Source organism: Acinonyx jubatus, chromosome C1, assembly GCF_027475565.1.
Source record: "Acinonyx jubatus isolate Ajub_Pintada_27869175 chromosome C1, VMU_Ajub_asm_v1.0, whole genome shotgun sequence".
In the NCBI taxonomy this organism is placed as follows: Eukaryota; Metazoa; Chordata; class Mammalia; order Carnivora; family Felidae; genus Acinonyx; species Acinonyx jubatus.
The window spans coordinates 169,723,098-169,733,807 of record NC_069381.1 but is presented as its reverse complement, the minus strand read 5'-3'; the positions used below and the strand labels follow the sequence as shown (position 1 = coordinate 169,733,807).

The window sequence follows — 10,710 nt, the reverse complement described above, 5'->3', positions numbered from 1 at the left end:
AATGCCTGTGTTATTTAATGCAGCTTCTCTTGGTGGTATAATAAAACATCATTGATATATAATATAATCAGCATCAAATTTGTTTTAACATTTAAATTATCATCTCAATAATAATATTATGTTTGAATTTCAACTATAACTATTAAAAAGTAATGCTAGTGACATTCACAAAAAAGGAGATTTTGCTATTGTCTCAGTTATATGAATTCTTATAGAAATATCACAGCATATAATTCACCAAAAAATTATAAAGAAATTCAGAAGTTAAAGGAAAAAAAAACCTTCAAATTCTTTAAACATAAATTGTAATAATTGTTGGGGGTGATGTACATGATATATATTAGTTTGAACAAGGATATTTCAATGTTTATTTTCTACATTTAACATTTGTTAACCTGCTTACATCTCAGCATGGAAAGAAGTCATTCTAAGCTGCCTATTTTTCTCCACAATCAGATACCATATTACAAAGTGTTTTTTTCAAAGTGTTTTATTTTTTTGAGTTTTATAATTCAATCATTTTTTTTGAAATTTTTTTGCTAGTGAATATTGAAATCATCTCATATGTTTGCTTCAGTCTCCCCTTGCACCAATAAAAAAAAAAAGGCAAATGCAACAACAAAGCAAAACTTCCATTATAACACTAATATTACACAAACTCTTAGGGAAAACCGTATTAAAACTTCTACTCTGTGGAAAATATTGGTTTTGTTAATGCTTATAGTACTTATTACCTAATAGTATATAATTAATAGATATGTGCCTTCATGTAAAAGAAGAATATGGTTGTTCATGTTGTTTTTGTCATGTCTCCCTTTTTAGTTGTTTTAAACTGATGGTCATAAAAAATTAAAAAAAAAAGGGGGGGGGGGCTCCTGGGTGGCTCCGTCGGTCAAGCGTCTGACTTCGGCTCAGGTCATGATCTCATGGTTTGTGAGTTCGAGCCCCGCATCAGGCTCTGTGCTGACAGCTCAGAGCCTGGAGCCTGTTTCGGATTCTGTGTCTCCTCCTCTCTCTGCCTGCCCCCCTCCGCATGTTCATGCTCTGTCTCTCTCTGTCCCTCAATAATAAATAAATGTTAAAAAAATTTAAAAAAATAAATTGATGGTCATATACAGAATGGTCAAGGGCAACAACTATCAGCAAATGTAAACCAAAATAAAAAAAAATAGATGGAAAAAAAAAACCTAGATATATAAGTGCATTAATGAGATTTGTAAGTGCAGGAATAAAGGGGTATTTATCCTCAGTAGCAAAGCCACAGCATTGCACATTTATGCTTTACTAAACTGCACAGGAAGTTTTGTGTTGAAAGGGCTTTGGGGAAAAAATTCTTGTATCAACTTTGAATTAATATTTATATTCTTATTTTTTGCAGCATACTTGGAAAATGAATTTTTCATTAACATTAATCCAGACTATTTAGAGCAATTGCTAACTTGATATATACTATATTTTGTCTTTTGAAATGTGTCTTTCCTAGGACACTTATTTTGTTTAGTACCTTAAAACAATTCTATTCTTTCTTTTTGCCATTCACCAACCTGTTTTAATCAGCTTAATTTGTCCTAATTCTGATTTTATCTGAATGTCTCAAGACTACATAACTTCCCTTTAAAACAGCATATGCTTATAAAAAAGGAACTCCTTGCCATTTAGTTTCAAAAGAAGAAAACATTTACTGTACTAGACCTTACAGTAAGAACATATGTCAAATTGTTTGGATGTAAAACATCAGGTTTTTAAATCTGTTTTTAAAAGAATGTATACTAAATCTCTCAATTCCATAAGTAGGTGGTTGTTCTTGAGTTTTCTCTTCACAATAGCTTAAAAGAGCATTTGAGCAAAGATCCAGATACAACCAATTTAACCGTGATTGCTTGAAATGATTTCATTCTTTCTGCACACCTCTGGTTATACATGATGTTGCTGATCCTTGATGTTCCATTGTGAAGATATGGATCAACGCTTTAAGAAATTCAATGTGATAAAAATGTGAAAAAAGGAATAATTTAAACAATATGCTTCCATCAAGGCAAACATGGTGTGTGTGTATGCACATATATATGAGTTTATAATGTATTAATAAATGATTATTCAAATTACTTTTTTGTGTCCTCTTTGCACAGAGGCTATGCTAATCTCTGAATCATTTAATTTTAGAATATGTGCTGCCAAAGCAAGTACCATTGAAATTAATTTTTAAATTAGGAAGGATACTATAAGTTGGAAAAATAAATGAATGTAAAATTCACTGAAAACATTATAGAAATAGAACAGAAAGTCTTAAGACTTGAATTGACCTCTATCTGTCAATGGTTTAAAAATCAGTAGCTTCACTGAAGTTCTTTCTTCTGAGTTCCAACAATATATCCACTGTCACTGGATATACCAGGTAAGGTTCAAAATAAATTTGTAAGAAACTACAAATCTTTCATACTTTATTACACATAGCCCCTGCTTACTCCTCATAATAACCTTTAACAACTTTAACTAGTTCTCAAGGGATCATCTATCTCATTATTTTGCACACCTTAAGCTATAGACCTAGTCAGTCATTCCTCAGTCCACGGAAATTAGTCCAGAAGACAGACACCTGGCTCAAAGAGACCCAGTAAGATCCTCCTCGATACGTTTATTTTAATTGGGGTTTCTTCCTCTGTGATCATCATCTCCAAATTACAGGCAGCCGTATTGTCATCCATTATTGGGAACTGTTTGCGAATTAGGCTATGCAAATAAATCAGATCCAAGATATGTAGAAGGAGAAATAGCAACTTGAAGATATTAGTTCTAGCAGTGACCATAGTCTGACTAAGTCTTGAAAATATCAGAGAAATGGATCAATTGATTATGTTTAAAGTGAGGTCTATCTCTTGCAACTGAGAAAATCACATCGTTACCACTCACTGTTACCCACAAACTTATTCCTCCCTCTTCATTAATAATGGGGTGTGATGTTACCATCTTTGTTTTCCCTACTAACCTCTGGTTTGACCTTGGACAGACTTTGAGTATAAAGTTTTTCATGTGTTAAAGGGAAAATACAATATTTATATTCCAGCATTGTTTTGAGGGTAAAATGAATCCACTGCCTGCACTGCAATAGTAGTTAGTTATCACCCAGGTGACTAAGAATCATCTTTGACTTTTCTTGGCCATTCATTGCTTTGTATCATCCTGCTTACATTCCTTTTAATCCACTTTTCCTTCACTCTTACTGATTCAGTTCTAAGTAAGTACATCTTGTCTGGGAGCCTGGGTGGCTCTGTCGTCGGTTAAGCCTCCGACTTCGGCTCAGGTCATGATCTCACAGTTTGTGGGTTCGAGCCTGGCATCAGACACTGTGCTGACAGTTCAGAGCCTGGAGCCTGCCTTGAATTCTGTGTCTCCCTCTGTCTCTCCCCCTCCCTCACTCGTTCTCTCTCCCTCTCTCTCTCTCTCTCAAAAAAATAAATAAGCAGTAAAAAATTAAGTAAGTATATCTTGTCAATATACTATGTAGCTAATAAAAAACCTCAAAATTTCAGTGGCCTCCAGCAATAACATTTCCTTTTCTCTCATGTTAGATGTAAACAATTGCTGGTAGACAACTACAGCTTGTACTCCATGTATCTTCATATTCTCATCCCCAGGCTGAAGAAGCAGCCCCTCTTTGGGACATACTGTCCTTATTGCAGAAGGAAATGAGTGAGTGAATGGTAGATATGCCCACTGCTTCTTAAAGCATTTCCCTGGAACTGACAGTCTGTTACCTCGCTCACAGTTCCTGGGTGCAAGTCACCTGGCCAGGCCAGTCAGTGGGTGAGGGAACTATACTTTATCTATAGGGAATCCCGGAAAACCACATGGGGACTAGGGATGTGAGCACAGAATGAGGTGTGACTAGAGACTAGAGCACAGAATAAGACAATTTACCACAATCAGGCTTCCTTCAAGTCAATATATATGTATATTTCCAAAACACAAATCTTTCCATACCACTCCCTTTTTCCCTTAGAAACTTTATTCTGCTTTCCATCATAAGAATAAAATTCAAACTTCTTTGTGGACAATGAATCCCCAGCTTGTAAACTTTTACCTGTTGACGCTACTGCATATGTTACATTCTGTTTCCTAAATGTTTCTCATTTATCTCTGTAGATTTACATATGTTTTCCCCCATGCCGAAAATACCATATTCTCATCTCAACTCCTTCTGTTTCTTTTCATGGGATGTAAGGCAAGAAAAAAAAACTCAAAAACAAAACAATTTTACTTCATGTGGTTTTGGTAGCCACCTTCTCACTATTCAACAGTTGTGCTAGGCATTATTGTAATTATATCTTTCTCCCTTAGCAAGCAAGTCAACAACCTCTATGTTTACATCTATGAATATTTAGCACTAAGCTTAACAAATAATACAATAGAATCCAATTTGGATCCCTGCAGACAATCTTGTCATTTTCATGGTATCATGTTGTCAATTTGGATTGAACATCTATTTATAGTTCTTCCCCATTTAACTTGTCACCTTCACTATAAATAGCTTGCAAAATGAGGTAGAGAATAGCTGTTGATTTTTGATATACCCTTTGAAGACTTATCTCCCAGTTATGTCTAAAGATGTCCATGGACTAGTTGAGATTTTCTAAATATGTACCCTCTTCCTCTTTCTAAATATACTCTCTTCCTCTTTTTCCACCCATTTCCTATGCTATTATTTTTCTACCCTTGAACCTTGGTTTCACTCAGTTAACTATTATTCTTAATATAGACTTTCATTGAAACACAGAGTGCACATTGTAAAACATGCACTAATTTAAGAACATACTTTTAATCATTATTATAAATGTTCAAAACTACCCCCACGAGATCAGGTTTCTTATTATCCATATTTAATTGATGTGGAAATTGATTTAAAGATATATTAATTAATTTGCCCAATTCTACACAACTGGTAATCTCTAGGAAGATAGCAGTAGTCCCCAAGGAAACCAGTGAAATGTCTCCTTTATTCCTTGCTTCTGTTCTAGGTCAAGTGACCAATAAGACAAGGGAGTCATAGAAGCTATGCCATCACTTTTGTTAATGATGAAAGCTAAGTTGGAAGACATTGCTTATGTTTACAAGTAATTAGATCTGTTAATAAAGGCTGTGTGTGTAGGGCTGTGACTGGCCCAGGACAGGTCCACCCAAATAAGTTAATGTCATGACAAGGAGGAGCAAAGAAGATAGTCCACTCATTTCAAAGATGTTTCCACAAGGAAACCAGGATGAAACCAAACTATGCAGTCCCAGTGTATTATTTAAAAATTTATCAATAAGATATGGTTTTCTACCTCTTTCAGGGCATAATGAGAGAAGTACCAGAAAGACCAGTCACACAGTAAAATCCTTTACACATCGCAGGGGTTGCAGGGTGGGGCTTCAGGAGTAAAGAAGTATTGCTTCCTAACAATGATTACTTCACATATGTTTTTTTCTTACACCTTTCTGCATACCCCATTATGCTGAGCTGATGACTTTGCTTCATACTTCACTGACAAATATTAATAGCTAACACTTATACTTGCTTGGGGCCACTGTTCTAAGAGCTTTACATAGATTAACTCTTTTAATGAAATGGAAGCAATCAGGCAGAAACTCCCTCTGTTACATAATGCCAAATCCACAAAACTACTTCTCTTCCTACTTGTATAATCTTTCTTTAATGTTACAGTGGATAAATTTTTCTGCCTCTATAATGGCCAAACACACAATTCCAAACCCATGCTCATGCTTTGGATCAAATCTGCCCTTACTTTCTCAAGAACTTTGCTCCTGAAATTATTTTATTTTTATGACTGAATCTTTAATAATTTCCTTCCTCCTCAAGTACAACTATTGCTTCTCCATTTATAAAATAGTTTTACACAAATTATATATTTTGTAGGGCTGATGAAATTTCTGTTGCTATTTCCTCAACTCTTCATCTGGCCTCAATTGACTTGCTTGTCAACCATTCTAATGACACCAATTTTATCAGACTCAACAGTTCACATGATATAAAATCTTGTCTTTTTCTCTTGGCATCATTCTTTTATTTTGTTAAGTTTATTTATTTATTTTGAGAGAGAGGGGAAGAAGAGCAGGAGGGAGTGGGGAGAGAGAGGGAGAGAGAGAATCCCATGCAGGCTCTGCACTGACAGCATGGAGCCTGACATGGGGCTTGAATCCACAAATCTGTGAGATCATGACCTGAGCTGAAATCAAGAGTCAGAGGCTTAACTAACTGAGCCTCCTAGGCGTCCCTCTTTAGGCGTAGTTCTTAATCTTAGCATCATTTTTTTTTTTCATTTAGAAATTTATCTCTCTTATAGTACATTTCTTTTTTGATACAGTATGCTGATCTAACAGTATTTTCTCTTATTTATTTTTTTAAATATTTTACTCACTTCAATATTTTTGCTGTGCCCTCCCCCTAATAACTAAATCTAAATGTTGGGATGTCCCGGAATATACTTCTAGGCCTGCCTTCCCCTAATGATTTTAGAGTCATCTAGACTAATATGTCCTCAAAATATTTGTCTGATGAGGCCTTACACTCTGTTTCAAAATAGTTTTTCTAACTACTTTCTTAATATTTCCCATTGTTTTTTTAATGTTTATTTATTTATTTTTAGAGAGAGAAAGACTGTGCATGCAAGCAGAGGAGGCGCAGAGAAAGAGAGGGGTGAGAGGTGAGAGAGAGAGAACCCCAAGTAGGCTCCGCGCTGTGGAAAGCACGGTGTGGGGCTTGACCTCACAAACCGTGAGATCATGACCTGAGCCAAGATCAAGAGTCAGACACTTAAACAACTGAACCACCCAGGTACCCCATTGTTGTTGTTTTTTTTTAATACTAGCATGCATCATACCTAAAACTTGATTGTCCTTCCCTCAGAATTGCTTCTCCCTGAATTTTTTCTATCTTAACAAATGGCCCCACCATCAACACAGAGGCTGAAGCAAAAACTATGATGTCTTCATTCCATTTTTTCACTGAACCGTCATGTCCTGTGCAAACACAAGTCGTTTCAGTTCTACCAAAATATAGTTCAAACCCATCTTTTTTTCATTTCTACTGCCACTTTCTTGATCTAAATCACACAGATTTATTGCAATAGCCACCTAACTGCATCCTCTGTTGTCCCTTCTGTACTTCTGCAATTAGTCAGGCCTTCACATGGTTTTAAGAACAACCATTTAAAAATGTATTTGTTACTTTCTGAAAAAAAAAAGACTACTAATTAGAGAAAAAATGTAAACAACTTTTGTGAGCTACGTTGTTTCAAATATTTACTCACTGAGTAAATTTGGGTTTCATATGACCTTGTATTTTTTTGGTTCATATACACTATGTTCAGAGAGCCCTTCTCTGGCCACATTCCATAGTATTCCACCCATCAAGTCACTTGATTTCATTAAGTTCCTTCATACTGCTTATTTACTCTCTGAAGTTAGTAAGTTGGTGTACTTTTTGTTTACATATTTTGTTGTCTCCTCCCACTAAAATATAAGATCTAAAACATCAAGGACATTATCTGCTTTTGACATTACCATATCTCCAGTGGTAAAACAAGCGTGGCATATGGTAGGCAATAAATAATATTTTATTAGGCAAATGGATGAATATGCATAGTATAGTAATTGGAAGAACACATGCAAAAAACATCTTCATTTTTGCTAATGTCATTGGAAAATAATTATTCATCTTTTGACATTGTGCTAATGTTTTTATAATGAAGGTTTACTACTGTAGTCATGTGCAGTCAGAAGACATATATGTGTTTGTAATATTAGTTTTCAAAAAGTGTACTTTAAGATGAGAGATTGTGTAAAAGAATATATAACAGGGAATTTAAAAAAATCAAACAAAACCAATAAGTGTTATGTGCTTGAGGAGAATATTAAAACACATATCTATATGTTTTGAGTCTTCTGAGATTTTATGCGTTATTCATTATTATAAACACAATAATGGACAGACAACAAGTAATGTTAAGCTTACATTCACAACTTGTAGGTGTTCTTAGTGTTGATGATTCGTAAAGACAATGTAAACAATATCTAATATATCTGTGATATGCAATCTGATTTCTAATTAGAATTACATATACAAGCCAATATGTGATTTTCTGAAAGCATATTTCAACAAAACTGAACACAATTATTATTTTAAAATTAAAAATTAAATTTGGATTTTTTCCCCTTCTCTCTAATTTAATTTTTCATACATATAGTTAAGGAAACACTAAATCATTAGCTTTGTTTATACGAGTTTCTGTGATAAATAAACATCTATCTCTGTATCTAAGTGTCTATCCATCATCTATTTGTCTATCATCTATCTCTATCTTATTTCTCATACCCATTCTTTTTTTTTAAATGAAGTGTAATGTTATATTACAAATGTTATATTAACAAATGATATTGCCGAAGAGAAAAATAGTGATTTATGATTGATTACAATTCTCAATTTTTATTTGCTCTCCTTCTTTGGAAATAAATCGGCAATTCAACTGGGGAACTACCACCCCCATACAAACTCATTCCATTCTTAAGCAAAGATGACTCTAGGAGTAGATTCAATTGGCTTATTTCATCAGTACTTCCTACTTTCAAACTAAAATAATTAGGGATAAATTAAAAATCCAATCAAAAGCAAATGGGTCCTCTATGAAGAAAAAAAAGTCTTTCCTTGGGAAAGAGGTCATAAAAGTAGGAAATATAAGAAAGTTTCAATTCTTTTGCCTCCAGGGTATAAGGGGAAAAAAGCAAGGAGAGAGGAGCCTCTGAGGAGTCTGAAGATAAAAATCATCAAGGAAATGATGGACAGAAAATTTTTGCAAAAATAATTCTCACTAAAAAACTGACAAAAATGAAAATTGAATAAATAAAAGTAATATGAGCAAATGGAAAATGAAATAAAATTCCCTTATAGAATAATCTTTGAAGTTCCATGTTGTAATGAAGTTAAATACATAGCAGAGTATCTGCTGCATACTCTCTGACATTTACATCAATATTTCCTCTACTCAGCTATTTATTAGCACAAAAATTTGTGGGATTAGGTAAATGTTTACAAGAAGGAAGGCAGAAATTTAAGAATAAATAATCTTAATCACAGAGATAGCTATCAGAAATAACTTTTCCTAAGTTTCATTATCTTCTCCAGTAAGAATATAACATATTTCAACCCATTATTGTATGACTTGAAGTTCCATCCTGATGACATTGGATCCATCCATGCCTGAGAGAAAAAATAACATCAACCACATCTTAACAGATAATTTAAGAGTCATTGCATGGTTCCACCAGTTCTCCAACTTTTTTGTTCAGGGCTAAAAATATAATATGGAAAGTAGGAGCTCCTAGTTTCTAGATAAGACACAAGGAGAAGACCTACAGTTGATTCAGGGTAATCTCTAGCTGATATGTAGCATTTGTAAGTCTATATTGCTGTTATTTTATTTTATTTTAATATTTCATTTTATGTTTATTTTTGAGAGAGAGAGCATGCAAGTCGGGGAGGGGCAGAGAGAGAAAGGGACAGAGGATCCAAAGCAGGTTCCATGCTGACAGCAGAGACTCCAATGCGAGGCTCAAACTCACAAACTATGAGATCATGACCTGAGCCAAAATCAGATGCTTAATGGACTGAACCACCCAGGTGCCCCATATATTGCTGATACTTTAATGTTATGTGTTACCATAGTAGAGAGTACTAAGTCTAGAGCTGTTTTTGAAAATTTGATGTATTTGGATTGTTTCATGGTTTTCCAGGATAGTAGCTGAGGTAGATGATGATGATGATAGATGATAGATAGGTAGGTAAATAGATAGGCAGATAGATAATAGATAGACAGACAGACACACACAGACAGACAGATGGCCAGGGATAAAGCTAAATATATTTGTGAATGGAGAACCTTTTAACACATGTCAATTTAAAATTTTTTTCATTAGAAATGCTTAATTAATCCTGAATGACCATCATCTCTATTTTCTTAAGTAACCCAATGAGTTTCTTACCTTGGTAGTTTTGAAAATTAAGTTAAATACAAATCATAATTTAGCCCTCTGGATGAATCCTATTTTGTACATACCTATATTAGTGAGCCAACATATTTGAAGTAAGCAGACTTTAGATTAATACACTGGGCTTAAAACCTAAAACCTATTTTTGCTTTGGCATGTTATTAACCTGCTCTGAGGCAATCTGCTTATTTCTGAAACAAGAATAGTGTTTGCACAGCATAGTGTTGTGAGACTTCAAGGACATAGGAAGGCCAGTAACTAGAGTTTAGTGATCTAGAAGTTCCTCCTGGATAAAGCGATAATTAGGTTACGGCAGGAGAGTATGTGGAAGTTGGCCAAGTGAATCTGGAGTGGGAGCAGGAAATAAATGGATGAAGGCTGGGAATCAGAGATAATAAAATCCTGTCATACGGCTATAGTATGAAGTTCAGAGGAAGTTGAAAGTAGTCAATAGAAGAGGCAGCAAGAATAGAGACCTATGAATTTAAAAAAAGGCGGGGGGGTGGTGCCTGGGTGGCTCAATTGCTTAAAATTCTGACGGGTTCAGGTTATAAGCTCATGGCTCATGAGTTGGAGGCCTGTGTTGAGGTCTGTGCTGACAGCCTAGAGCCTGGAGCCTGTTTTGGATTCTGTGTCTCCCTCTCTCTCTGTCCCTCTCCCACTCGTGCT

At 34.8% G+C, this 10,710-nt stretch overlaps 1 non-coding gene across 1 annotated transcript; it reads right to left on the bottom strand.

Annotated features, from left to right (window-relative positions):
• Positions 1–2,084: 2,084 nt before the first annotated feature.
• Positions 2,085–2,187, bottom strand: LOC113598356 (U6 spliceosomal RNA). The gene has a single exon (XR_003419026.1). It is a non-coding gene; the product is annotated as a U6 spliceosomal RNA (small nuclear RNA).
• Positions 2,188–10,710: the final 8,523 nt, after the last annotated feature.